The 5,536-nt window shown below is 43.4% G+C and overlaps 1 pseudogene; it reads left to right on the forward strand.

Moving 5' to 3' along the window:
• The first annotated feature begins 1,474 nt into the window (after positions 1-1,474).
• The window catches only part of LOC102831437, a 15,114-nt pseudogene continuing 11,052 nt past the window's right edge, over positions 1,475-5,536 (forward strand).

Consider the following 5,536-nt stretch of genomic DNA (forward strand, 5'->3'; position numbering starts at 1 on the left):
TCTTGGGCTGAGTATCTGTAGGCCATTTGGTTTTAAGTGGAAACTGTCTCTTTAAATTTCGAGGAAATCTATGCACATGCGTAGTAGAACCCTCTGAGAGTGGGGCTGGGGTATCCACTAGCTCAGGCACCCCTATAGCTATCAGAATGGAGGTACGCAGACAGCAAGGGACCAACAAAAAGATACCAAAAAAAAAAAAAAAAAAGAATGTCCACATCTCTATCTCTGCGGCTCTGTCAGGCGTCCGTGGCTGCTCTGATCCTTTCCTCTCTTGGTCCTACACAAGATGGTGGTTCCTGGAGAAGCTGTGTGTCCCGAACCAGGAAGCAATGGATTTCTTGCTTCTGCCACAAATTTCCCAGCTGTAAGTCTTCGAACCTTCTAAATATTCTTTTATATGTGGTTCAGAGTACTGGGACCATCCCCTGAGCCTTCTTGGTCCTGTGTTCTGTGTTGTTCCTGGCAGAGCTTGTCACTGACTTCCAGGAAATTATTTTTAAGAATAATTACTCTATATTGTAATAAAAGCAGAAATGAAAATTTATATTGAGAAATTGCTCATGGTATCTCTGTTCCAGTTTATAATTCTATATTGTAAAATCTTGAATAGATATGTATAATGAAAAAAAAAAAAGTATACTCCTCAGTCTTAAGTATGCTACAGAGAAAGAGATTAATAACTTAGGGAAGACTTTATCCATTCAAGCCAGGTTGTTATTGTTGTTGTTAGGTGCCAGTGAGTCAGTACTGACTCATAGCAACCCTATGTACAACAGAACAAAACACTGCCCAGTCCTGGGCCAACCTCACAATTGTTGCCACGCTTGAGCCCATTGATGCTGCCACTTTGCCAATCCATTTTACTGGGGGTCTTCCTCTTTTTCTCTGACCCTCCACCTTACCAAATATATCCTTCTCCAGCAACTGGTCCCTTCGGACATGTCTGGAGTATGAGAGACGAAGTTTGGCCATCTTGGCTTCCAAGGAGCACTCTGGCTGCACTTCTTCTAAAACAGATCTGTTGATTCTTTAGCACACACATCAGCCCAACATGATAATGACAAAGGACTGAGGGAACACCTTTTATTATTTGAAAATTGGCATCTTATTTTCTTGATTGGATTCTTCATTTAAAAAAACTTTAACTTTAGAAATTCAGGTGGAGGTGAAAATTAATGAATTGAGGTGATTTAGCTTAGGGTTAATGTGCTGGACTACAAAGTCAGTTTGAATCGCAAGGTTGGCAGTTCAAGCTCACTACTGCTCTTCAAAAGCTCTATACCAGGTCACTATGGTTGGAACACAATCAATGGCATACAACAACACTAACAAGCATAGAAGCGCTGACTACATGTGGTAGAACTGGATGACATTTCAGCTGTCTTCTTTGCCAGGAGTTTGTGCTATCCCCTGGATATGTAGACTTGTGCATGTGGCTCTATTTTTGTATTGAGCCAAGGAGTTGAAGTGTGCCATGAGAAAGGGTCTAGTCTGTTGCTCTGCTGTTTCTGTGCAGGAGTTTATCATTAACACACCATGTGAAGATGCAGAGAAGATGTACATCGGCAACGCAACACATGGGGACTACACTGCCATCTTTGCCCAGCTCATCGTAAACGGAAGATCTGAAGGTTTGTCACCAACACAGAAAACTAGAATCATTCTCTTTAGTATTGATGCTTGCCAACGAGTACTTGACACTAAAGCCCCAGTTCATCAGGCTGTTTTCATCTTTTTAAAAATGAAATGTAGTCCTTTTTATCGTCTAAATATTCCATTATCTTTTCATCCCATTTCCCCATGAACTTTTTAAAGCCCTCTTGTGTATATGATGATGTTATTTAACCAGGACATTTTAACATTATTCACTATAATGTGCAAGGCACAGTCAGAGAATTGAATGGGTTTGGGGATCAAAATAATTTTATGCTGTTCCAGGAAATTAATATATAAGTGTATTATTTTCTTCAGGAATTCAGACAGCATCATAACTCTGTTTCTTTGCTGCCCTTCCCCTTAGGGCCCCACTGCTTCATTGTGCCTATTCGGGATGAGCTTGTATCCAGGGGTGACAGCAATTGACATGATGTACAAAGAAGGTGGGTCCTCTGGCCTGCCTTTCCTGCCCACTCCCTACACCACTAACCAGAGGAGAATGGAACCTAACTCAGTGAAACTGCTTTATTTTGAAGCCTAATTCAGTCTTTTAGGTAGAGCTGCTAGAGGATGTTGCAGGTTACCATATATCAGGGGTTGTTGTTGTTATGTGCTGTCAAGTGGGTTCTGACCCATAGCAACCCTGTATTGTATTTCTGAGGAGTGGTTGGTGAACTTGAACTGCCGACCTTGAGATTCAAATGGACCTTCCAGTTCAGTGCATTAACCCACAGCGCCATAGCAGCACTCCATATCGGGGGTGGGAAACCTCTTTCCTGCCAAAATTTATAACATCATTTGTGGGCTATACAAACTTATCAACTTAAAAATTAGCCTGCTATATTTGGTTAAACATTTAATTAACTCACTTCTAATGTGATGGAGTCCTGGTGTGGTGCTGTGGGTTAATGCACTGAACTGGAACAGCGCATTCGCTGTTTGAACTGCAAGGTTGACGATTCAAGCTCACCAGCTGCTCCTTGGAAACCCAATACAGGGTTGCTATAGGTTGGAACCAACTCGATGGCACGTAACAACAACAACAACAGTGTGATGGCTTGAATTGCAGTTGCTTTGGCAGGGCCAGACCAAATGATTTTGAGAACTTTATACGTTCTCCAGCTCTGGTAGCGTAGTGCTTACGAATCGGGCTGTGAACCTTAAGGCCAACAGTTCAAAACTACCAGCTGTTCCGCGGGAGAAAGATGAGGTGTTCTGCTCCTGTAAAGATTTACAGCCTCAGAAACCCTGTACAGGGTCGCTATGGGTCGGAACCGACTCGACGGCACTTTACAACAACAACAACAACTCCTGCTATGCACATGAATTAGTCTTGCTTTGCCTCAGCTTTGTCCTCTTCTTATTAGGCATGTGAGTTCTCAAGGAGCTGGGTCAGTCTCTTCCTCCTGTGCCCCAGACCCACCAGCCTCATGTTTGTGCTCATGAGGTCTCCATGAGTTCTGAAGACTGAATTGGTGAACCAAGCCATGCTTGTGGGCTCCACTGGTCATCCCTGCCAAGGCCAACCTAAGTCAAAGAAGTGGACGATTCAAAAACCCTCCCTGCTATGGGGTTGATTCTGACTTGTGGGGCCCCCATTTGTTACAGAGCAGAACTAAATTCCATAGTGTTTTCTTGGCAGCAACCTTTACAGAAGCTGATCACCAGCCATTCTTCTATGGGTGGGTTTGAACTGCCAACCTTATGATGATTGTATCCAAGCACAAAATACTTGAACCACCTAGGAACTTTCTACTAGGGTGGAAGGAGAAGGAAACAGAGAGAAGGTGTGAGGGTGGGGAAGAGAAGAGGGAGGAAGATCGAGACCATGGAGGTGGTAGTGGTGTGCTGTGAAGTCGGTTCTGACTCATAGTGACCCTGTATAGGGTTTCTGAGGCTGTAAATCTGTGCAAGAGCAGAAAGCCTCATCTTTCTCCTGCAGAGCACCTGATGGACTCCAGCTGCTGACCTTGCAGTTAGCAGTCCAATGTGTACGTTGCCAGGGCTCTTTGGTGGTAGATTGTCGTCTTTAATTTTTTCCACCATTGGAGCAGCTGCAGGAATGGGCTGCAGGTGGGTTTGCAGGTGTTTTTAATTTACCTTGAGGAGTGACTTCTTAGGACCCCACTGGCCTGGGCCCCTTGAAAGAGCATCATGTGTCAAGTGCTGTTGAGAGCCAAGGGGTAGGCACAGCCCTTGTGAAGTGGTGCCAGGCATTGAAAACACTGGCAACTGCAGAAAAGTCAGCTTTGGTGTCCTTATAAGCTCCTAAATGCATATTTGTCCTTGTCAAGTGGCAATGCTCTAAATAAAGACATTTTCTAAATAAATATTTTCCCCCCAGATTTAAGTCCAGAATAAACAAATGTACAAAAAGTAAATCCTAGACGTTAACAGGTGGTACTAGGTGGTGGGTCTTACAGATTTCAGGAACCATCTAGGGAATCTGGTTACCCCAGTCACCCACTGCTTCCCTTCTGGCCATTTGCCCTTGCCTGCTAGGTATTTGCTTTCACCAATTTACCCCATGCTCTGGGTAGCTGGTAAGTGTCGTGGAGTCGGTTGCAACTCTCAGAGACCCTGTATAGGGTTTACATCTTTATGGGAGCCGAAAACTTTATCTTTCTCCTGCTGGGTTTGAACTGACGATCTTGCGGTTTTATTTCTGTTCTCTCTAGGTCTGCATGGTGTGGATAATTGGATTTTAATATTTGACAAGTTCCGGATACCAATGAAGAACGTCTTGGATAAGTGAGTCCTTGTCCTCTTAACTCTGGTTTACTGTGCGTCGGATCTCATTGCGCTCCCAGGATTCTTGGCAGCGTGGTTCCTTGTTCAGGCTCTTGTCCCCTAACCTTGCCAACAAGGTTATTGACAACTAAGAGGAAAGTATAGATAAGGAACTAGAAAAGAAAGAAATACAAGCAACAGAAATGATTTCAAATGCTACCCTCCCCCCAGACATAATGACTGTTATAGTTACATGCACTCCTCTCCAGAATTTCCCCATGCTGCTCTGGTAGCGTAATAGTTACAAATCTGGCTGCTAACCTCAAGGTCAGCAGTTTGAAACTACCAGCTGTTCCGCAGGAGAAAGATGACGCTTTCTGCTCCTGTAAAGATTTATAGCCTCAGAAACCTATACAGGGTTGATATGAGTTAGAACCAAGTCCACGGCACACCACCACCACCAAACACTTTGTGGAAAAATGGAATGAAAAGATAATGGACTTTTCCCCCATGACTACAAAAAAATGAACTTTGTGTAGTCTCTTCATCCTAACCCCTCTACAGGGTTGCTATGAATTGGAACTGACTCAATGACATTTAACAACAGATCTTATCTAAAGAGAGATTTTTGATATTTATCAAATCAGATCCAGTAATATATTCTATTTTTATAACTTATTATTTCCATTTAGCTTTGCATATCAAATATTTGTGTTGTTGTGAAGTGCCATCAAGTCAGTTCCAACTCATAGTGACCCTGTATAGGGTTTCCAGGACAATTTCAGGAACCATCCAGGGAATCTGGTCACCCCAGCCACCCACTGCTGTCCTTGTGCCCATTTGCCCTTGCCTGTTAGGCATTTGCTTTCACCACTTCATCCCATGCTCTGGGCTATTGTTGCTATGTGCGAGTCAGTTGTGACACATAGCAACTCTGTATAGGGTTTCCAAGGCTGGGCATCTTTATGGGAGCTGAAAGCAGGAGAAATCCTGCTGGGTTTGAACTGATGCCCTTGTGGTTCGCAGCCCAGTGCTGATCCTACAGCTTCACACCAGGAGTCCAAATGTTTGTATGTGGTAATAAATAAACATACATGTTATTGTTGCTAATAGCACCATGATAATAATATCATGTTTTATCATGATAAAC

Source organism: Chrysochloris asiatica, unplaced genomic scaffold (assembly GCF_000296735.1).
Source record: "Chrysochloris asiatica unplaced genomic scaffold, ChrAsi1.0 scaffold00245, whole genome shotgun sequence".
In the NCBI taxonomy this organism is placed as follows: Eukaryota; Metazoa; Chordata; class Mammalia; order Afrosoricida; family Chrysochloridae; genus Chrysochloris; species Chrysochloris asiatica.